The 25,713-nt window shown below is 35.2% G+C and overlaps 1 protein-coding gene across 1 annotated transcript in view; it reads right to left on the reverse strand.

The window, feature by feature from the left end:
• Positions 1 to 25,713, reverse strand: part of GPC5 (glypican 5) — a 1,319,614-nt gene that overhangs the window by 434,662 nt on the left and 859,239 nt on the right. The gene's annotated exons all lie outside the window — the stretch shown is intronic.

Raw genomic sequence — 25,713 nt, forward strand, 5'->3', positions numbered from 1 at the left:
TTCAGTAGCAAATGGAAAATTTACAATTTTTTCAATCATATTTGGAAGTGGCTCTGAGTTAATTTTCTATCATTTACTTTACATTTAACAGAATGTTAGGTAGATGATTGACATGCCAGTTTTTTCTGTTTCTTTGTATCTTCAAATTTTTAAAGCAACCCACTAATGCCTTGGTTTTAGAGAAAATTAAGTAGGTGGAAGTTCCAGCCCATATTAAGAAATCATCAATTTTTCTGACATAATAGGCTTGCTTATCCCATCTGGCAATAACTCCATGGTAATAATTCCCTGTGCATTTTACAGTTCAGAAACTACAAATCTATTGACCATGTTTTGGAAACAAGTTAAGCAGTTTCTGTCAAAGCTCAGAAAGTGAACAATGCAATCCTCTTGCTAAACTTCATTCACCTAAGAACCAGATACCATCATAATGGACTGGGAGGAAATATAGTTTTAATGACCTCTCCTAAATGAATGTCCATGAACATGAAATATTGGCCTTATAGCAATTCCTATATATTTCATTAAGTTATTTCATATTTACCTTTTATATGAATTTTTGAGTTTGTTTTAACCAAATTAATTTTCTAGTGTTCAGCTACATGTTCCATATTTGAATTGATGTTTACAATTATATAAATATATTCAACAATTTAAACAGCAATGAAGGATCGCAAAAATTCTAAGAAAATTATCATCCCTAAATTTAGAATACATTTTTAGTGATTCTGGAATAGTAGAGAAGGAGTCATCTGAGGAGAGTATTTATTAAAGTGGTCTTTAAAAAGAACCTGCCCATAAACATTGATAAGATAATGCATATATGAGCACCATACTGCCTGAGTTTACTAAATTTCTGTGGATTTTCTTTAACAGAATTGTAGAGATAACATTTGAAAGTATATAACAAATATTCTTTGGCCTTTAGTAGAGTACTTATTGCAGTATATTGTACAATTCTACTATAAAAATAAATTCTAATTACTATATATAATACCACACAGGCAAAAATATAACACATTAAAAATGAAACGTTAATGGTGATTATTCATTAATCTGCAAGGATTTTCATAATGAGTAGATCTGAGATATGGTGTTATCACTGCTAATTCATTTTTATTGTGGTTCATTGAGCAAATAGTTCAAGACCTATAAAGTAGTTTTCCTGGAATAGTTGGTAGTACTCGTCTCCCCAGTTTCATTCATTCAGGCTTTGCTTACGGAGTGCACACTCTGTTAAATATACTATGTTGGGTAAAAGGAAAAACAGCAGCAAAGCATTAAAAACAGCTCTAAAATACAGTGATGATATGACTGTTATATTCACATCTAATGTTTAAATGTCTTATCTTTTTTTTACTAATTATAATCTTAGTGATAGTAAAGATTATATCTTGTTTGTTATTATGCCACTCTAGTCCTAGCCTGGTACCTTGCAAATAATAAGTGTTTAGCAAATATTATCTCGATGAATTTGTTTTGTGAATGAATAAATCTAACCTTTACCTTGACAAACACTAGCAAGACAGTGTACAAGTATAGAGAAGACAATGCAATAGGTTCATGCTTGACTGCAACACTTAAAAAAAGACAGTTTTTCTTTTCATACTTTGAAAATGATAACAAAAGCCCACTATTACTCTTTTCCTTAGAAAATCAAAGGGGGTTCTGACTTCAAAAATGCATATTCTTGGCTTTAGTTAACTTAATTAGTCATATTACAACCTTTCAAAAGAACATAAAATTAATACTATCTTTTATTAATAGTAGTTTGAATTGTAATTCACAAACATTATTCAATTAATATCACATGTTCATAATTCAGATCAAAATTTTAATATGGAACTTCCATATTTTAACTTTCAGGATTCTATTTGATCTTTAGCATTGTGTTTCTGAGGCTAAGAGTATAGATTTCAGCTTATTGTTGATAATTAAAGGTCTACATTTTAGTAGTTTGAATGCTTTCCTACTGACGATTCCCACAAGTGTTAACCAATTTCTTAACTCCTGAAGAAGAAAGATCTTGGAACTCCATTCAAATGCACTGCCCTCAGTTCCAGTACTGAGGAAAACTTGGCACTTGGCTATATTTCATATTCCATTTCAGACCTCTAAGACCCTAGAGAAATGGTGTTTTTCATAAAATTGCCTTACAAGTTAGGGAGGAAATAGGAAAACGTGTTTTTAAATTTTTACTTCTTCATGTCAAATCATTGTGTTTACCCAATTAAATAAAGATATAAATCTAGTGTTTGGAGATATTAGGATGAAGTAAAAAAATGGTAAAAATAGTTTTCAAAAGAAAAAAATGTTCATTATCACTAACTTTGTTATATATTGAGTACAAAATATTTCTTACCAACCTCACATTTATATCACTGATAGTATGAAAAGGGTAAAAAATGACAAGAGTTTGGACATACAAAAGTTAAAACAACAAAATGTTTTAGCTGTTGAAGATACTGATAAGCACATCCATTACAATGAAAATTCTTCACAGAGTTTTATGGCAACAAGCCTACACAAATGATCCAATGACCTTCTAGAACATCATTCTTAATGAAAGCATCAGGCTGATTAAAATTTTATATGGTTTGCATATAATGTTAAAAAGATTATTCACAAAATAATATGGAATATAAGATAGATGAAGTCTCATGGCTATGAAAATGCCAATCCCCATTGTTTTATTATAGCAGCTAGTAGTCTAACATCACCAACTCTCTACCTAAGGATTTTTTTGATTAATATGGCCTTGCTTTTTTCCATTTTGCATTTGTTTGTTTTTTTGTGTGCCTTACTGGTGCAGACTTTGACATATAGCAACAAATTGAATAGATTATTAATATACTGTCCTGTCTGATATGGGTATAAAATGATAACTCAGTACAGAGAGTTCAAACTATGCTTTGAAGTGAAATAAATCTAGGAAACAATAATGCTGAAAGTACACCAAGTAAACTGTAAATTAAATATTTTTACAATAAGCTGATTCTCTATCTTACATTTCAAACAATAAAAAAATGTATTCATATCTATGACACGGGCACCAATCTTGAAGTGCTAAGGCCAATGCCTGCATAATAATGCTATCAGGGTTTCAATCAAAAAATGAAATTTGTGTTGATGCCTAAGTGACATTTTTTTTCTTAAGTGTAGTGCTGAATGTACCAAGCGTATGAAAGAAAATAATCCTCTTTCTCTCTGACAAATATTTAATGGAACAGCAGTTGCTGTAAATGCTGGTGGCCTTAACTTTGAATTGAAATGTCAGACATAGCTCTCAAATCTGAGTATATCTATTCAGATACTACATTAAAAAAAAAAACTGAAATCAGAGTTACCCTTATAAAAAGATGTTTTAATATCTATCAGTGCACTAAAGATATGAAAAATTTCAGGAAAAAACTCTTATGATGCAATAATGCAAACAGTATTATAGCTTGCCATTAGTTAATGTTTGCCTCTATCAATAAGAGTTATGCATAAGGCTTCCATTCCTCCAAGGTACTGAGCCACAAAGCAAATGGGAAAAAAAATTCAGAAAAATTTTAAATTGGAGAATTTCTCAGATCATAGTGGGGTTGATGCATATATTATTTTTAAAGAATAAGGAATAAATTATTTTAAAGATTACTAGATGTCTTTTATAATGCATACAGTCATGTGACACATATGATGTTTGCTCAATGACAGACCACATATATGACGGTGGTGCCATAAGATTATAATGGAGCCGAAAAACTACTATCGCCTAATGAAGTCATAGCCATCATGATGTCATAGCATAACACATTACATGTTTGTGGTGATGTTGGCGTAAACAAACCTACTGTGCTGCTAGTCGTAAAAAAGTATAGCACATACAGTTATATACAGTGCATAATACTTAATGATAACAAATGATTATGTTACTAGTTTATATATTTACTATATTTTTATCATGAATTTAAAGTATACTTCATTTACTTGTTTTCTTTACAGTTAACCATAAAGTAGCCCCAGGCTAGTCCTTCAGGAAGTATCCCAGAAGAAGGCATTGTTATCATTGGCAATGACAGCTCCACGTGCATCATTTCCCCCGAAGACCTTCCAGTGGGACAGGATATGGAGGGGGAAGAGAGTGATACTAATGATTCTGACCCTGTGTAGGCCTAGGCTAATGTGTATATTTGTGTGTTATATTTTTAACAAAAAAGTTTAAAAAGAAAAAAAAAATTCTCCCATTCTGTAGGTTATCTATTTATTCTGTTGGTTATTTTCTTTGCTGTGCAGAAGCTTTTTAATTTAATTAAATACCATTTATTTATTTTTGTTGCTGCTGTATTTGCCTTTGGGGTCTCAGTCATAAATTCTTTGCCTAATATTATGTCTAAAAGAGTTTTTCCTACATTTTCTTCTAGAACTTTTATGGTTTCATGACTTATAGCTAAGTCTTTAATCCATCTCGAACTAATTTTTGTGTATGGTGAGAGATAGGAGTCTGGTTTCATTCTTCTGCATGTTTTCTGCAATTTTCCCAGCACCATTAATTGAATAAGGCATCCTTTCCTCAGTGTATATTGTCTGCTTTGTCAAAGATCAGTTGGTCATAGCTCTATGGTTTTATTTTTGAGTTTTCTATTCTGTTCCATTGGTCTATGTCTTTACTTTTATACCAGTACCATGGACTAATATCCAGAATCTACAAAGAACTCAAATAAATCAGCAAGAAAAAAACAAACACCCTCAAAAAGTGAGCAAAATCCATAAACAGAATCTTTTCAGAAAAAGATAGACAAATGACCAATAAACATATGAAAAAATGTTCAAGATCACCGATCATCAGGGACTTGCAAATTAAAACCTCAATGAGATAGCATGTTACCCCTATCACAATGATCATTATTAAAAAGTCAAAAAAACAAAAGATGCTGGCATGTATGCAGAATAAAAGGAACACTTATACACTATTGGTGTGACTACAGCATAACCTCTATGGAAAAAAGTATGGAGATTTCTCAAAGAACTAAAAGTAGACCCTTAAAAGTTGATCCAGCAATCCTGCTGCTGGTATATACCCAGAGGAAAAGAAGGCATTTTGTCAAAAAGGCACCTGCACTTGAATATTTACTGCAGCACAATTCACAATTGCAAAGATGTGAAATCAACCTAAGTGCCCATTAATTCATTAGTGGATAAAGAAAATGTGGTATATACAAACTATTGAGTACTACCTAGCCATAAAAATGAATGAAATAATGTTTTTGCAGCAACTTGGATAGAACTGGAGACCATCATCCTAAGTGAAGTAGCTCAGGAATAGAAAAGTAAATACTACTGTACATGTTCTCAATAATAAGTGGAAGCTAAATTATGGGCATACACAGGCACAAAAATATGTAAAGGATACTGGAAACCAAGGAGGGAGAGTCGAGGGAGTGAAGAATAAAAAATTTACCTTTTGGGTACAATGAACACTATTCTGGTGACAGACACACTAAAAGCCCTGACTTCAGCATTATACAATGTATCCATATAACAAAAAGATTTTTAAATAAAAACAAATAAATAAAAATGAAAAAATAAATTTATAGATATAAAAAAGCCTATGGAATAAAGATGTAAAGAAAATATTTTGTACAGTTTTACAATGTTTTTGTATTTTAAGCTAAGTGCTATTACAAAAGAGCCAAAAGTTTCACAGAGTTTAAATTTATAAAGTAAAAATATTATAGTAAGCAAAGATTATTATTGATGAAAGAAAAATATTGTTTTATAAATTCAGTCTAGCCTAAGTGTATAGTGTTTATAATACCTGTACAGTAATATCTTAGGCCTTCATAGTCACTCACCACTCACTCACTGATTCACCTAGAGCAACTTCTAGTCACGCAAGCTTCATTTATTGTAAGTGCCCTATATATAAACGTGTACTACTTTATTATATTGTATTTTTACTGTACCTTTTCTATGTTTAGATACATAAATATTTATCATTGTGTTACATTACAATTGCCTACAGTATTTAGTAACATGCTAAACAGGTTTGTAGCCTAGGAGCAATAGGCTATACCATATAGCCTAGGTGTGTAGTAGACTATACCATTTAAGTTTGTGTAAGTATACTCTGATGTTCCAATAATGATGAAATTGCCTAGTGATGCATTTCTTGGAATGTACCGCCATCATTACATGATGCATAACTGTATTTATATATTTTACTTATATAACATACTTTAGTTTATATCATTATTCATCCTAGGATATGCTATGACGGGGAATATATTTAAGGAAATCTCTTTAAACTGTGTACAAAAATATTATGAAACTTACAGAGTACCAATTGCTTATGCCTTATTCTTATAGAGTTCATTGGGGAAAAACAAAGGAAGGCATTGAACTTATAGAAAGACTATTTTAAGCCTATTTAGTATCAATGCTAAATCCTTTAATGACAAGATGGGAAACATGAAGATACAATCCAAAAATGAATGTTAAATTTCAAGAGTAGAAATATAATCTCAAATGCTGAATTTAATGTTTTCTACAATTTATTAAAATTAAGAAAATATCATTTTAAAACGAAGTTCACACCATACCTTATCATAGTTAGAAATAACTCAAGACCAGTTTTGTGTTCTCAGCATTTCTTCAGAAAACATTGAATGCTTAACTATATACTAAGTATGGTACTCCCTGATGTAGAGCAAAAGGTGAATGAGCATATATTCTAATACCCCTTGTAGGGTATATGCAGAATTTTACCCATGCATTCCTCTGAATTTCAGTTTTCAGTTTCTTTTTCAATTTTCAAATTTATGAGCTTAATAAAATCCTTCTCATCTCCCTTTAAAAAATATATACCTTCCTTTTCCCTCCTACTCATGAGCATGTTTTCCTCTACTATCTTGAACTTATGGAGAACACTTATAATCACTGTTTTGGCATCTTTTCTACTAGTTCCATTATATTTTTCAGTTCTGAATCTGTTTTTATCTATCTCTCTACTTATCTTTCTCTCCAATATGAGTAACATTTTTCTGTTTCTTTGTTTACCTGTGTATTTATGATTGGGTGCTGGACAATGTTCAATGCTGAATTTTTATGGCCTTTTAAAACATGTTGACCTTTGTTCTGGCACTCAATTAATTTACTTGTAATCAAGTGGATGCTTTCAAGGTTTGTACTTAAGTTTCATTAAGGCAAGTACAAAATAGTTTTTCTCTAGGGTTAAATTGCTAGAACAATAACCTTCTGATAATTCTATCTATTAACCCAGAAACCCATGTATTACAAAGTTTTACTTTAGCTGGTGGGAATAGGAACTATTCTTATTACTGTGTGAATTGTTCTATTACTTTACAGTGCCCCACACCCATACTTTTGATAGTTACCTCTCATGTATTTGTAATCAATACTGAGCCAAATGCTTGTGGGGACTCCCTCTGCAGAGTTCTTTCTCACTGTATATCTCCCTCTTCTCTGGTATTCTGGTCCACAAATTCTAGCCATGTTGGCTTCTGTGAACTTAAGTCTCTTCTGACAGTGAGACTGTCAGGCTCTTGTGAGGTTCCCCTCCTGTGCCATGTCCTAGAAATGCCAGGCAGTGAGTGGAGGCATTTGTAGTTCTCACCTCGTCTATTTCCTCTCCTCTATCTTCTTCCCAGTGTATGGAAACCATTGTTATTTTCTTTCAATTTTTAGTTGGGTAAGACAAGAGGGAAAAAGCTGGTCCCTGTAATTCAGTCTTGGGCAGAAGGAAAAGCACTCCCCAAACCTTAAAGAATCTGCATTAAAGGAATATTGATCAAAGAAATAAAGGAATATTAATCAAAGAAATAAGGACATATTCTTTTATTCCTAGCAAACATAGTTTATTGTTAACATGAAAAGAAATGTACAACTGGGCAATGAATTTTCAAGCCTGAGGAGAATGTTTCCTGTGAGTTCTCAAGATCTTATACTTGGGTTCCTAGCGATGAAAGAAATCAAAGGACCATCAAAACTCATCCCTATGCTGGGGTGAATTATGTACTGAAATTTTCAAAGGCAGAGGCAAAATTGCTAGTGACAGTGATCACAAAAGAAGGATATATAACTCTCTTTTATAACTAAGTGACTGAAATTGTCTTCATCAGTTTCTCTCTTAACAGAAGTAAATCATCTTGCCCTTGTTTGTCTAACATGCTTGCCTCCCTTGATAGAGACTAAGAACAGCTAGTAATGTCTCTTTGTGGTCACATCTTAACAAAACTAAAGGATGTATTAATCCTCAGTCATAGGTTTTATTTCTAGTGTTTCCACAAATTTGTCTTGACTTTTTACTTCCTTTAGGGTAATAACAGTACCCACTCTGCACCAGCTCCATTATCTATGAACTGCACATAGATTGAAAAGAAGCAACTCTTACAGTCTAATAAAAAGGGCAGAATACTGCCAATGCTATACCAACTCACAAATATATCAGAAACAATTTGAGGCTATAAAGACATAAAAGACTTTCACTGGGGAAATGAGAGGATGAGATAGTAAAAGATTTTTAATTTTTCTACATTACTTTCTCCAAGCTAAAGAGCTAATAGTAGTAATAATAATAATTATTTTTATCCTAGTATCATGGTTGAGAAATCTGCCTCAACAAGATTTTTTAAAAAATGGGCCTAAGGTCTATAGCAAAAAATGTAAAAATTTAAATTAAACTTGGGCATTGAAGAGAGTGTAAGATGGCTGACTAGATGCAGCTAATACACAGCTTTTCCTTGAGGAGGAACCAGAACATCAAGTAGATAGTCACACTCCAAATAGATCATGTAAGAGAGGACACTGGAATTCAACAGAGAAACAATGAAAGAAGCAAAAAAACAAAAAGAAATAAGAAAAGAAGAAAGCGAGTCTGCCTGCCCGACTGGGATCACTGAGAGCTGGGAGCAGCCCCGAGACCCAGGGAAGGAGTAAGTGAAAAACCCCCAAGGTTCCACATTCCTACAACAGAGTTTTGTAATCCTCGCTACGGGAGTGCTCCTTAATCCTTGCAGACCTCCAGGCTGGCATAGGGAGCTAGCTGCCTGGAGACTGCACAAAAGCATTGCTCGAACTCACACAGAGTTCCACAGACTTTCCACCTCTGAGCACCTCAAGTACGGTGCCATTTTGAGAGCCCAGCCCTCAAAGCTCTGAATCCTGTCCTGGGCCTGCCACTTCTGCCACCAGCTGTGAGACCAGAGAGGGAGAGGGGAGGCTGCATGTTTTCATGTGCCCCAAGGACAAATATTGCCACCACTGTATTGGGCTGTGTCAAAACTGGGGTGCGAGCAAACCAGTGCCCACACCTGCTTGTATTCCCAGTGCTGCCTGTTTAGCTGCTCCCATTGAGGGCTCTCGCCTTTCCTGGTGGCAAGCCTGCGGAACAGCCCTGCTGCCCCCACCTCAGTATTCTGCCTGCAGCTTGGGGATCAGACTGCTCTTCCCTGTCACAGCCAGCACCTGAACTCAGGGGGCCTAAGGACAAATCCACAGGCCTCGTTCCATTGTCCCAGGACACTAGCAAGCCATCTAGGAGGCTGGGAATGAGATTTGCAATCTAATTTCAAGCAGGGGAGGAGTCCCCGTTGTTAAGACTAAGAGGAAAGTGTGGTGTGGGTTCACGTTGTTGTGTGGAGTTGAACATGCCACCCTTCAAGGCACCAAACCAGGAAGGGCGTTGCCTGCAATCCCTGACTTCTATCCCAGGCAGAGAGAGTTGTGGCCTGGGATAATTTTGATATATGAGCATACACTGCTTGGGTCCTCTCTGGCTGTTTTAGCCTGTGGATGGCTGCCAGTAGGAGACCCAAAGGGTCAAGGCAGTGGGAGCTAGGTGGGTCCCACTACTGCCTGCTAGGTTGTGGAGTCCATGTTGCCATACTGCCCCCCATGTGAGTTCTTTAATGCAGTAGAGGTACCCCTGCTCATCCCTGGAACATTGCTCCCTGACCTCTGCTGGGGATGGTGTCAGTGCCCACTATCAGGGAGCCTGAACACAAACCTTGCCAAACCTAGCCCTGCACAGCTTAGCTCTTCCTCACCTGGCTTGAAGGCAGAACAAGGGACGTGTGCCCATTGGAGTTCTCCAGCCCTATCCATCACCTAGGATATCTGAGTACTTCTCCTGGTTAAAAAAGGGCAAGGGTAAATCCCAAGGCCACCAGAACAGCTGCTTCTCTCCTGCAAGCACCACCTGCTGGCTGGCAGGTCAAACTGCACTGCTCATTACATCTGCTGACACAGTTGAACAATGCTGGGTTAAGAGACAAGCTTTCCATGACCTCAGTTACCACCATCCCGCACAGCAACCCAGTTACTCAGGAGGCACTGAGCCCACTCATCCACCTGGTAAATTACTACTACAGCTGGCATTTGAGAAAGACACCACACCAAGGCTATTTATTAGTATAACCAAGGAAATCATACAGAGTCCATGTCACCCCCACCCACCCTTGTCAGGGTGGGTACTTGTGCCTGACAGCTTCATCCAACTATCCCCTCACCCCTGGGGCTGAGAGTTTTGCTTAGGCCACTGTGTATCCCACAGACCAGCCTGCTGCCTGAGGCACCAAAGAAAAAGATCAAGCATAAACCTGTCTGCTACTGCCATAGCCAGCTCTTACCTGCAAGCACCACCTACGAGCCTAGAAGTCAGACTGCACAACTGAATACACATCTGCTGATATAAGAACACTGTACTGAGGACTGAGATAAGCTTTCTGAGATTTCTGTCATCCCAGCCCCACAGAAGGCAGTGAGCCTGGTCAAATGCCCAGCACATCCCTATTAGAACCAGCACAGAGGTTATCTATAACCAAGAAACTCATATGGACTCTTTGCCACTGAAAGTACCCAGAACCAAAGCCAAGTGACCCTACACAAGACACAGGATATTTTTTTCCCACATCCTCAGGGGAAAAAAATATCCATTCAATTAAAAGTAAAATCAGAAGTAATAAGAAGATGGCCGGGCACAGTGGCTCACACCTGTAATTCTAGTACTCTGGGAGGCTGAGGTGGGAGGATCACTTGAGCTCAGGATTTTGAGGTTGCTGTGAGCTAGGCTGATGCCACGACACTCTAGCCTGGGCAACAGAGTGAGACTCTGTCTCAAAAAAAAGAAGAATAGATAGTTTATCCAGATAAGAAAAAACTAGAGAAACAATTCTGGAAGTATGAAAAAAAAAAAAAAAGTGTTGCAACACCCCCCAAAGGATTACATTAACTTTCCAGCAATGGATCCTAGCCAAATTGAAGTCTTTGAAATGCCAGATAAAGAATTCAAAATATTGATTTTAAAGAACCTCACTAAGACCCACGAGAAAGTTGAAAACCAACAAAAAGAAATCAGAAAAACAATTCAGGATATGAGTGAAAAATTTACTAAAGAGGCCAGGCGCGGTGGCTCATGCCTGTAATCCTAGCACTCTGGGAAGCTGAGGTGGGTGGATTGTTTGAGCCTGAGAGTTTGAGACCAGCTCTGAGCGAGAACAAGACCCTGTCTCTACAAAAAAAAAAAAAAAAAAAAAAAAAGGAAAGAAATTATATGGACAACTAAAAATATATATAGAAAAAATGAGCCAGGTACGGTGGCACATACCTGTAGTCCCAGCTACTCAGGAGGCTGAGGCATAAGGATCACTTGAGCCCAGGATTTTGAGGTTGCTATGAGCTAGGCTGATGCCACAACACTCTAGCCCGGGCAACAGAGTGAGACTCTGTCTCAAAAAAAAAAAAAAAAAAAAAAAATTTACTAAAGAAATAGATATTTTAAAAAATAAAACAGAACTTCTAGAAATGAAAAATTCATTCAAAGAATTACAAATAAAGTTGAAAGCTTTAAGAATAGACTTGACCAGGGGGAGAAAAAAATGGAAGACTAGAAACAGCCTGCCAGCATGCCACTCTCAAAGAAAGAAGTGAAAATTGCAGGCAGCTGCCTACATACAGATTGCTCTTCTCAAAAGAAACATCGTGAAATCACAGAGAAGCAACACAGGACACTCAGTATGGAAAAAAAAAACACTATGATGTAGTGATACATTTGACAAAATCAAAGTACATGACAGGAAGAATAGTAGGATAGAGTGCTGGGGTACCACACTTACTTACCCTGCAAGGACTGTACAAGTTGCAAAAGGGCTCTCTCCACCACCACAGACCTCTACCTGGTCAGACTGGGGAACTGCCTGGAGTCTGTGTGGGATCATTGCATAAGACAACAGGCACAGTGGGGATCAGACATCAGCTAAAGCCATCCTGAACTCTCAGGGGCACAGTGCCAGGTCAGCACAGGACTCAGCTTTGAGGCAGTGGCTTTGACATCACCCCCACCAGGCTGGGGAGGGAGTGGACTAACTGGAGGCTTCCCTGAGCTGCACCATGTGTCTGGAAGCCAAGCACCCCTCTCCTACAGCCCAATGGGATCTGAGTATGGGAATTGACTCAGGTACAGCAGGCTCCAAACTGGGAGGCTTTGGGTGACTGTTTCAGTGGGTTATGGTGGGGGTGGGGAGAATTCCATGGACCATGGGCCACTGGAACTGACCTCTGCCCATGTGACTTGGCATCTGCATGGTCCCTTAGTCTGTGGAACATCCCACCACTTGCCTGGCCCCAACTCTACCCTTCAGGCCCCAAATGCCTCCTGCCTGCTTAGCCTTGACCCTGCCCTCTAGGTCAGATCAGCCCTTCCACGTGCATAGCCCTGTTTCCAGCTCTGAGGCTTTGCTCAGAAGTCCTGCTTCTGGCTACTCCCCAGTCCCAGCTCTGAAGCTCTCATGCCAGAGCCCAAGCTACTGCCTCTGTGCCTCAGCTCCTGCCAGGTCCAGGACACCACCCCAAAACTCCAGCACTGCACCTGGGCTCCAAGACTACACCCTGGAGCCTCAACCACCACCACAGGGCTGGAGGAACTACTCCAAAGTCCATCCCTGCACCAGGGACCCCCCACCTTGAGCCACCAATACACCACAACCGGATTCAAGCAAATGCCCACAGCCTGAGAATCCATGATCACTGCCTAGATAGCCCCACTCAGCTGCTACTGTCACCTCTGCAGGGAGACCCCAGCTGGAGAAATGCCCATAACATCAGCCTCAGTGAAGTTCATCTCACCCAGGTCCCAACTTGAACATCCTACAATTATCTGGTGAATGACCCAGCACCCAGCACAAACAGCGTCTGATACAGGCTTGAACAGAGGTAATCACAGGTGAACAGAACAAATCAGAACAGCTGTATTATAGGCTTCTAATGCACATGCCCTTTCTCTGCCATGTCAGCATTCTAGAATAGTAAAAAAGTGCCTTCTGGGGACCTCCTCTTTTTCTAATCAATCAGGAGAATTTCCAGCAAAGAGCAGGTGCCCTGTGCACCTATTAGAACTGAATTGAGAAAAGAGGGTTCAGATGAGAAGAAACCAGCAAAAGAGCACTGAAAACATGAAAAATCAAAACAGATCAACACCTCCAAGGGCGCACAATGGAGCTACAGTAGTGAACTTCAACTACAAGGAAATTGTTCAAATAACAGAAGTGGAATTCAGAATGTGGATGGCAAATAAGATGAATAGAATTGAAGAGAAAATTGAAAACCAACAAAAAGAAGCCAAAACAATATTTAAGAAAATTAAAGAAAAATGTCACTAAAGAGCTAGACAACATAACGAAGGATATAACAACTTAAAGAAATGAAAGAGTCATTTACGGAATTTCAAAACACAGCAGAAAGCTTCAGCAACAGATTAAACAAAGGAGAAGAAAGATTTTCAGGGCTTGAAGACAAGGCTCTTGAGATAGCCATTTGCCTCATTTAAAGAGTCAAAGAGGAGAATAAAAAAGGCACAACAGTCACTTAGATAGATATGGGACTATAGAAGTGAGCTAATATATGAATTATAGGTATTCCTGAGGCAGAAGAAGAAAGAGCTAAATACATGGAAAATCTATTTGAGGGATTTACTGAGGAAAATATCCCTGGTATCACCAGAGATCTAGACATCCAGATACAAAATGGTCATCAAGCACTGGGAAGATTATAGCAAATAGGACATCTCCAAGGCACATAGTAATCAACCTGGCCAAAGTTAAAATGAAAGAGAAAATTTTACATGCAGCTAGACTTAAGCAACAACCGATCTACAAGGGAAAATCCATCAGGCTAACAGCAGGCTTCTCAGTGGAAACCTTACAAGCAAAAAGGAAGTGGGGCCCCATCTTTGATCTTCCTTAACACAGCTACTGCCAGTCTAGAATTTTGTATCCTGCAAAACTAAGTTTTGCTATTGATGGAGAAATTAAGTCTTTTTCAGACAAGCAAACACAGGGAATTTTTCATGACCAGACCTGCTCTACAGGAAATACTCAAAACTGCCTCATACACAAATCAGCACAATAGATACCCACTAATATAAACTCACCCAAAATAGCTAAAGTTCACAACTCCTATAAAATAATAGCACAAGAAAAAAAACAAATCAATAAGATACTACCCAATATGATGAACAGAACAGCCCTCCAAATATGAATTCTATCTCTTAAGGTTAACAGTTTAAATGAGCCACTCAAAAAACACAGGCTGAATGAATGGATGAAAAAACACAACCCATGTATCTGCTGCCTCCAGCAGACATGCTTAAACCACAAAGATGCAAACAGACTCAAAGTGAAAGGATGAAAAAATAAATATTCCATACAAGTAGAAACCAAAGGAGAGCAGGTATAGCCATTCTCATATCAGACAAAATTGACTTTTCATCAACAATGATAAAGAAAGACAAAGATGGTCATTATATAATGGTAAAGGGAGAAATTCAACAAGAAGACATAACAATTTTAAATATATATACACCTAACATAGAAACTCCCAGAAAAATAAAACAAATTCCACTGGAGCTAAGCAAGGAAATAAATAATAGCATCATAATTGCCAGGGATTTCAAGACCCCACTATCAGAGCTGGACAGATCATTAAAGCATAAAATAAATAAAGTAACACTGGACTTAAATGGGAACATAGAAAAAATGGACCTAACGGATATTTACAGAACATTCTACCCCCAAACTACTGAATATACATTCTGCTCATCGGCACATGGGACATTCTCCAAGACTGATCACTTAGGCCAGAAAACACGTCTCAACAAATGTTAGAGATTTGAAATCATACCATGTATCTTTTTAGACAACAGTGGATTAAAACTAGAAATCAATTGTAAGAGCGACACTCAGTTCTACACAAAGTCATGGAAATTAAACAACTTGCTACTGAACAATTATTGGGTCAATAATGAAATTAAGATGGAAATCAAAGATTACTTGAACTAAATGACAAAGGAGACACAAACTGTCAAAATCTATGGGACTCAGCAACAGCATACCTATGGGAAAAATTCATAGCTTTAAATGCCAACATCCAAAAGTCAGAAAGACCACAAATTAACAGCCTAATATCATATCTTAAGGAACTAGAAAAGGAAGAGCAAACCAAACTCAAAGCCAGCAGAAGAAATGAAGTAACAAAGGACAGAGCAGAACTAAATGAAATGGAAAATAAAATGAAACAAAATACAAAAGTTGAGTGAAAAAAAACGTTGGTTCTTTGAAAAAATAATCAAGATTCATAGACTCCTTGCTAGATTAAACAGGAATATAATAGAAAGGACCCAAATAAATTCAATCATGAATGAAAAGGAGATATTACAACTGATAGCATAGAAATACAAAACATCATCCATGGAGACTACAAAAATCTTTATACACATAAACTAAAAACCGTAGAGGAAATAGACAAATTCTTGAAGACACACAACCTTCCAAGGCTCAATCAGGAAGAAATAGAGCTCCTGAACAGACCAATAATGAGCAGTGAGAGAGAACAGTAATAAAAAGTTTTCCAACAACAAAAAAAAGTCCTGGACTAGATGGATTCACAGCTAGATTCTCCAAATTCTACCAGATCTACAAAGATGAACTGTTACACATATCATGGAAATTATTCCATAACATTGAGAAGGAAGGAATCCTCCCCAACTCATTCTATGAAGCCAGTATCACCTTAATACCAAAGCCAGGTAAGGACACAACAAAAAAAGGTATCTGTAGGCCAATATCCTTGATGAACATAGATGCAAAATTTCTCAATAAAATACTAGCAAAACAAATTCAACAACACATAAAAAAAAAAAAATTCATCATGACCAAATGGACTTCATCCCAGGGATGCAAGGATGGTTCATATATAAGGAGCTGGAGACCATTATCCTAAGTGAAGTATCTCAAGAATGGAAAAACAAACACCACGTGGACTCCCTAATAAGTTGAAACTAACCTATTGGCACACAAGTGCACAGAGGGAAGTAAAAGTCATTGGAAATTAAGCAGGAGAGTAGGAGGGATGAGTGGAGTGGCAAAAACCCACCTAATGGGTAAATGAACACTATTTGGGTGATGGGCACATTTATAGCCCTGACTGAAGCCATGTACCACAAACATGTGTACCCTCTTAATATTTTAAAATTAAAAAAAAAAAAAGAATAGACTTGGCCAAGAAGAAGAAAGAATCTCAGATTTTGAAGTTAAATCTTTTGAATTAGCCCAGTCAGACAAAAATAAATAAAGTAGAAAACAGATGAACAAATTCTTTGAGAAGTAAGAAATTATGCATTATATATTCTGGTCATTTGTTTATGAATAGCTTGTTTTATATTTAGTTATATAGTCATTTTTAATAATGAATTTTGCACCACAAATCTACCACTGAAAATAAAATTTACAATGCACTAGAAGGTTTCTCTTCAATGTCATCCCTCTGTTTTACAATCTGAGACAATCTAAGAATGTTTCCATTCCCATGCTTGTCTTTCCTCTTTATTTGGTCTTGTGTCCATCTGTAGGAAGACCTTAAAAAGTATATGTGTGCTTAGTCCTTGGCAAGACCAATGTATTTAGGGGGTAGGTTGTAATTAAGAGTCTTAATATGTAGAGCTTTAAAGCCCTACATCTTTGCAAGGTATTAAGAGAGCCTGATGCTTCCTTTTCTGGTGCTGGCAGGAGGTTCAAACCATGTAAGACCCTGCCTGCATTTGTAAACCCTCACCGTAACCACAACACCATGCCACAATAAAAAATCCAAATTAGTCTTTATCTTTGCTTTTTGTCAGCTATTTTTGGACCACATCCTCTTTATGTAAGTAATAAGCCTGTTCATATAATTTTGGTGTATGTCACCAAATTGCTGCATGGATCATCAATCTTGTCATCAAAACTAACTTTTGGATGGGGGTCCTCCTATTTCTGCAGGGTGACCACTAAACAGTTATGGATGAGCACTAGGCTGAAGAGTCCTATGCATGTGAGGCCCATAGTTAATAATATCTCACTCAACAGAATAGCTCAAGTCAAAGCCTCATTTCTTAATCCTCTGGGGGAGGAAACATTAGAAGGAAACTATTCTAAGATTCAAAAATCCCATACTCTTGAGGTTTGGAGCAAGTTGGGTAAGGAAAACCCTACTAGAAATTATTCCCCAATTATCTACTATCTCAGTTTATCCAAAGCACAGGCTTCTACCATTTGTTCCAAAGCAGTGGAATAGAGAAGACAAAAATCAGAATTCCAACAGTTTGTTTTCTATTTTATCTCCAAAGAGCTGAGTCTGGTTGCATCAAACCTCAGGACAAAGATATCCCCTCCAAGCACTTATTTCCTAGTGAAAACACACTGTCACAATAGGGGTTTCCTCACATTTTTTTTTTTTTATTCCCAGGTGTTTTTTCTCTATAGTTTTTCTATTTTTGTTTTTGGTCTTGGGGAGAAAGCTATTTAGCTAATTCATAATCAAATAAGAACCAGCTACAGTTAAGGTTGCAGAGTTTTTTTCTACTTTTAATTATGAAGTTTTTCGAAAATATGAGGTAGGACATGGACTTTTTTTAAAAAATGCTCTTGCAAATAACATTATGAATATAATTTAAAAGTTTTATCACTTAATAGGTTTTTATAATTGATACCTTATAATGTCCCTTGATGGGTGGGGATACTAAGTTAAGGCTAGCAATATTTACAGTATTTTACGAACCCACAATGAATCCTTCACTGCTATAGCAGCTCTATATTGATATGTTGTTAAGAAAGGTAGGCATATATTAATGAGTATACATGTCATATCTATAAATAACTATGGGTCAATGGTATTATTACTGTATAAAATATTAATATATTTTTAAGAGAAGTACAGTGATCCTTGAAACTTATTTTCATTATTTGCTATGTAAACTATCTGCTCATTTTTAGGAAAACACATACTTATTCATCTTTATCTTTCAAAAAGTACTTTATATCTTGCCTTCTGAAAGTGCGATTGGTCTCATCATTGTTGTCATCTTCAACTCTCTCTCAGTATAAGACTGGATAATAAATTAGAGAAAATAGGAATGGATAATAAGACATGCCCAGTAAACTTTTTGATATGGAAAGAAATAAAATATGTTAAATTAATTTTATACAGAACAGGATTTGGCACAATATAAGACCCTACATTTCATTTATATATGAATAATAAAGATTATGGTGATTAGTTCAAATTTTGAAACCGTGATTTTCTAATCACTACTAATGTTTGACTGAAATGTAGTTTTAATTTTATAGAGTTCATGCTAAGATGGGTTCATTTTAAAAAAAGAAGGCATTATTATAAATCAAGACTACTGTATTATTGTTTCAATACATTTCTGATTCATATCATAATAGCCTAGTTTGTCAAAAGCAGAATTTGAGAAAGCCTATAATGGAATAAGCAGATTTAAGATAAATAAAACAGTAATATTCCATAAAGTGATTTCAGTTCCATTTCAGATGACGAAAAAAATAAGAGGAGTAGTTTAAGGACAAAAATATTAGTACAACCACAACATCAAACTGAAAGCATTATACTCTTTTTTTATATAATATAGGGCCATTGAACTTGACTTGGTCTTTTAAACTCTATCACTAATTAGCAATTTCCTGCTCTCCTGGCCTCCTGGGATGAAGGCACAGACATATTGATCTAAATGATGATGAAGTATCACTTTGCGGTAAGTGTCTAAGTGGTGTTGCAACACCCAGTACTTTCTGATAGCTAGAAAGGAGGACCAGATCTATCCTGGTATTAAGAAATAAGATAATGTTATTTTCTTGATAAATGAAAAAGAAAACAAATGGCTGTTTTAAACTTCAAGTCTCACCATGGTACTGTTTCATGTATTACCTATTTAAATTATTTTAATTCAAATAGTAAATATATAAATGTGTTGTAAATGGAGAGACAAAAATATAATTCACTAAATAATATCATAATGCATGTAAGTGAAATTCATGGAAATATTTGTACATAAATATGATAAAATAATACTTGTAGGTCTAAATAAAGCCCCTGAAGATGAAGTTTGAATACTTGACCAAAGCTGGAGTAACAGAAAGTGGTGAAATGCTTTTGGATTTATTAGGAATTAAAACATTGTCTTAAAAACCATGAGAATGAATGGAAGTGTTGTAAGTAGGAGACTGGTATTAAAACATTCATTTTTTAAAAAGCATCATTTAGCATTGTCTTAGTTTATTTGAGCTACTATGATAAAATACTTTAGATTTGTTACTTTACAAACAACAGAAATTTATTGTTCACAGTCCTGGAGGCTGGGCAGTCCAAGATCAAGACATCAGCAAGTTCATTATCTGGTAAGGGCCTGCTCCTCATAGATGGCGATTTTTATATTCCTTCACATGGGAGAAGGGGTGAACAAGTTTCCTCAGGCATCTATTATAAGGGCACTAATCCCATTCATGATGGTGGAGGCCTCATGACCCAATTACTTCCCAAAGGCCTTACCTTCTTAATGCCATGACATTTAGATTAGGTTTAAAAATAAACTTTGAAGGATATAAAATTCAGACCATAGTAGGCAGTATTGTGAACAATATTCACCAACAGTGAGTACATGGAAACTAGTTAGGAGGGTAATGCAATATTCCAGGGGAGAAACAGTACCTTGATGAGCAACTGATATTTGATTAGATGAGATAGAAACAGTTAGGCAGTATAGAATAAATATAGGAAAGTAGAGCTCAGCACAAGGGACACCATTACCCAAAGAAGACAACTGTATAGGTCAAAATTGAGCAAGAACCAGCAAAAATATTAATAAGAGACTCTGTCTGATTTAAGATTCAAACAATTTGAGATGATGAAAGGTTCTAGAAAGTGACATTGGAAGTGTGTGGCCATAGTGGAGTGGAGGAAAAGATAATTGAAGATAAGATGTCAGGTACTGAGAAGGCAAGGTATCAAACCAATCATCAAGGTTAAGAATGGAAATTTTAGGATAATAGCAAGACAAATTATAAGCTTATATGACCTATATATAAAAGTATTTCTTCTCAAAAACAATCTGCTCCAATCTCCTCCCCTCCATTTTATAAATATCATAACTTTCATTGTCCTTGCACTTCACATTTTTGTTGGTAAAGTTTTCCCTTAAATAAATGCCACCCTCTAAATTTCCTTAACATTTTATTGATTATGCTAAAAATACTTTATTAATTCATAAACAATAAATATTTTTAATAGAGAATTTAGTGAAAAGTTCATGCAGTTTTAAACAATGAAATTTTATTTTTTCTACAAACTTGAGTTCACTAAGTCAGCACCTCAACTCTTAATTATGTAATCAAGGTATTTTTGAAGAAAATTTATAAAAACATTTTTGCTTTTATAGCACTATATAAAAATTATTCAGTTTTTATTAATCTTGTAATTTAATTCATATTTTCTTCTACAATCTTAATTATAAAAAGCCCTTATGTCTCTCATAAATCTTTTATCAAAAATTAGAAGTTTATACTCATCAATATATGATTCATGAATGTGCCTTTAAAGATTAGTCCCAGTATAAATGGAACTAGAGCCTAAATTTATTTCCTCCATAAATTCTGAAGATAAAATTTATTGTAAAAATCTCAAAGCAAAGCTCTACAAGTTCTTTTTGGAAAAAATTCAGAGCAAATTAATGATTCCTATAATTTGGTCTTTTTAAGTATTTTATCACCTTCTCTGTTCTTTTCTTGAGAATGTGGACATTTTTTTAATTCAAACTTTTTTGAAACTAAAATTAAAATGAATTATTATCTTTATTATTTGGTAAAGATTTATTAATATTAAAATATGTCTATTGTTAAAATATCAAACTTCTAAAGAATTAAAATGGAATAGAGCAAGCAATGTAATGTGGAAAAACACATGTTAAAGAGAGTTCTTTTATTGCTTTAATCCTTTATGACAGAATGACGTTCATTAGATAATACTGTTTATGTTTTAGAACCAGGTGGACCATCTGATGACACAAAATACTATAAAGAAAATATAAGGAAAAAACTGTTTTCATTATTTTATCCATTAAGGCCAAATTGGGTTTTTACATATGTTGGGACTAGAAACCAAATATTTTGGCTTTTGTGAAAGCCACAGTAATTTTTTTTGTCATCAATACAGTAATTTGACTGATTTCATATATTAACAGTTTCAAGTTCAGCCTTTTCAAAAGTCAAAGAAAAGCTATTAAAATGACATTGTTTAAAATATTAGGGAAATGTTTCAAAGTAAACATTTCTAGAAGTACCTGAAAATCTAAGACTATTTTCATTTTATAACTATTCTCAAATGCTATTTAAAATTTAGGTTCAAAGCCGGACATGGTGGCACAACACTTGTAGTCCCAGCTCTACTAGGGAACCTGAGGCAGGAGGATAGCATGAGCCCCGGGGTTTGAGACCAATCTGGGAAAAACGGTGAGACCCCAGCTCTTTCTCTCTCTCTCTATATATATGTATGTGTGTGTGTGTGTGTGTATAAATATAAATAAAAATAAATAAATAAAATTTAAGTTCAGTCAGATTTCAGAAATTGGGATAAATACTCTAGGATTTGATTGCATTCACTTGCTTAATATTCAATTTTTGCTTGGATCATGAACATAGTCATTGAGTGAAAGATTACTTTCCTCAATTCTACCTATTTTCATCATTATATACCATTACAGTTTCCTTAAAAGTAAATAACATACTTATCATTTCATATAATTTTATTATAGATATGTATAATATATAAATATTTCATGATTTTGACCTTAATTAATAAGCCAAAATTCTATCTATTCCCAAACAACATTGAATACTAAGGTAGTATTAATTCTTCTCTAATTTTTGTCATTTAATTTTTATGTTGAATTTTTAAAAAAAGATGTTTAAAGATACGTCTTGCTGAAAAATGCAAACAGTTACTGTGCTCATCCTCATATATTTTTGTTCATAGATAATAACTCATTAGATAATACTTTTTATGTTTTACAGCCTAGTGGCCTATCTGATGACACTAATGCTTTGAAGAAAATATAAGGAGGAACTTGTTTTCATCATTTTATCCACTAAAGCCAAATTTGGGACTAGAAACCAAATACTCTACATATTTTGGCCTAATACAAAGAAAAAAAAACATTTTTGAAGATGTATGTTTGTGTACATTTAGCATCATAAACACATTTAATTCACTGTAAAGACACAGCTATAAAAATAAGCTACCTAATAATTATAAATTGTTGATTAAAATATGTATTTACCTTAAATAAAATTATTATAATTGTGACAGTTCCTTTCTTGCTTACCTGCTCTTTAATGCCTTCTGAGAATGTCAAGATCTACAGAAACATGGATTTATTAAAATTAATTTTTAAATGGTACAACATTTGCAGTGGCTTTGGTAATTCTTTAGTTCAGATGTACAAACTCAGATTTGCATATATATCCAATCAACATTTTTCAGTGTGTAGGAGATCAAAGATTCTTAATCATACTTCAACATACACATTGCTAGCTAATTGGGTCGTTATAATACCAGTTAGTTGATTCCTTAATGGAAAGTTCAAGTAAACAAAGCAGAAATCTAGTTAATGTTAAAAAGATGATTCCCTGAATGTATTTCCCCATTTTGATGAAATAAAATGCTTCTGTCTTACCCAAAACACTTAATGGCTCCTTAAAAATGTCATTAACTACACAAATACACAAGACATTCTTACTTGAAATCTGTGAAGCTAATATTTATAAGTGGAAAACATTCCCCAAACTGAACACATCACAGCAAAATAAAACACTTTTCCCTGAAGGACTACCTTTATCACTAGTAAGACAAGCATGAAGAAATATTGCCGATAGAGGATGCTATAGACAAATATCATAGAATATATATATATAGTATACATATTAAATATGTATACACATACACACATAAACACTAGATTTACCTCTGATCTATTCTTTGAATAAAAGTATTTTGAGATGATCTGGCTTATATCAATCACTAAAAGCAATCACTTTATTTTTTTTAGAGCAGTTTTAGGTTAATGGCAAAAATGAAGAGGAAGTTAGATTTCCTACATACTTCCTGCCCCTACAATGCATAACCTCCCCCATTATCAAAGACCTACACCAAGTGTACATTTGTTTTAATTGATTAACCTACATTGACACATCATAATCATGCAAAATCCATACCTTACATTAGCGTTGATATTGTATTGGTATGGTACATTCCACAGGTTTGGCAAATGTATAACAGATCTACCATTGTAGTATTAATATAATACAGAGTAATTTCACTACCTGAAAAATCATCTGTGCTTCACCTTTCATCTCTCCTTCCCTCCAACCCCTGGAAACCACTGATTTTATTTTACTGTCACCGTAATTTTGCCTTTCCCAGAATGTAATGCAGTTGGAATCACAAAGTATGTAACATTTTAAGATTGGCTTCTTTCACTTAGTATATGCATTTAATATCACTCCATGTCTTTTTATGACTTGATAGCTCATTTCTCTTTATTGCTGAATAATATTCCATTGTCAAGATGTGCCAGAGTTTATTCATGCACCTACTGAAGGACAGTTGGGTTGTTTCCAGTTTTGTCAATTATGAATAAAGCTACTATAAATATCCATGTGCCAGTTTTTGTGTGAACATAAGTATTCAATTCATTTGGGAATTGTGATGGTTGGAATATAAGGTAGAGTACATTTAGTTTTGTAAGAAACTGCCAAACTGTCTTGCAGAGTGGCTGCACCATTTTGCATTCCTAGTAGCAATGACTGAATTCCTGTTGCTCCACATACTCGCCAATATTTGGCCTTGTCAGGGTTCTGATTTTTGGCCATTCTAATAGGTATGTAGCAGTATCTCATTGTTTTAATTTCCATTTGCCTGAAGTAAGATGTGCACTATCTTTTCATACACTTATTTGCCATTGTACATCTTCTTTATTGAGGTGCCTATTAAGGTCTTTGGCCCATTTTTTTATTGGATTGTATGTTTTCTCATTGTTGCATTTTATGGGTTTGTGCATATTTAAGATAACAAGCCCTTAACAGATATATCTTTTACAAGTATTTTCTACCACTCTCTGGCTTCTCTTCTCAATCTCTTGACATTTTCTTTCACAGAGCAGAAGTTTTTAACTGTAATGAAGTCCAGCTTACCATTTATTGCTTTCATAAACTGTGCCTTTGGTGGTGTATCTAAAAAATCAACACCATACCCAAGGTCATCTAGGTGTTTTTGCTTATGTTATGTTCTAGAAATTTATAGTTTTGTGTTTAACAGTTAGGTCTATGATTCATGTTGAGCCAATTTTTGTGAAGGGTGTAAGGTCTGTGTCTAGATTCTCTATTTTTTCTTTTGCATGTGAATACCCAGTTGTTCTAGCACCATTTTTTGAAATGATTATCTTTACTCATTGTCTTGCGTTTGCTCTTTTGTCAATGATCAGTTGATTATATCTATGTTGGTCTATTTCTGGGCTCTCTATTCTATTCCACAAATCTATTTGCCTATTCTTTTGTCAGTACCACACTGTCATGATTACTGTGCTTGATAGTAAGTCTTGAAATCTAGTAGTGTTAGTCTCCAACTTTGTTCTCCTTCAATATTCTCTCATTTGTAATTCTCCTTCAATATGACTATTGTAGCACTTTTTCTTCTCCATATAAACTTCAGAATAAGTCTGGAAATATCTATAAAATATCCTGCTAAAACTTTTATTGGGATTGCATTGAATCTATACATCAAATTGGAAAGAACTGACATCTTGACACTGAGTGTTCCTATTCATAACATAGATTATCTCTCCATTTGTTTAGTTCTTTGATTTCCTTCATCAAAGTTTTGTTGTTTTCCTTAGATCTTGTACATATTTTGCTCAGTTTATACCTAAGTATTTCATTTTGGGGGGTGCTAATGTAAATGGTATTGTGTTTTTAATTTAAAATTCCACTGTTTATTGCTGACATATAGGAAAGTAGTTGAATTTTGTATCCTGCAGCCTAGCTATAATCACTTGTTAGTTCCAGAGATTTTTGTCAATTCTTTCAGATTTTTTACATAGACAATCATGGCATCTGTGAACAAAGATATTTTCATTTATTCCTTCTCAATATGTATATATTTTATTTCTTTTTCTTATGGCATTAGCTTGTACTTCAGCATTCTTCATTTCTTTTTCAGGGTTTTTGATCTATAGGGTTTCATTCTGGTTCTTTCTTAGGATTTCCATCTCTCTGCTTACATTGATCATCTGTTCTTTCATACTGTCTCGTTTTATTTATCCATTAGAGCCCTTAG

The sequence above is a fragment of the Eulemur rufifrons genome, chromosome 4 (assembly GCF_041146395.1).
Source record: "Eulemur rufifrons isolate Redbay chromosome 4, OSU_ERuf_1, whole genome shotgun sequence".
NCBI classification, from domain to species: Eukaryota; Metazoa; Chordata; class Mammalia; order Primates; family Lemuridae; genus Eulemur; species Eulemur rufifrons.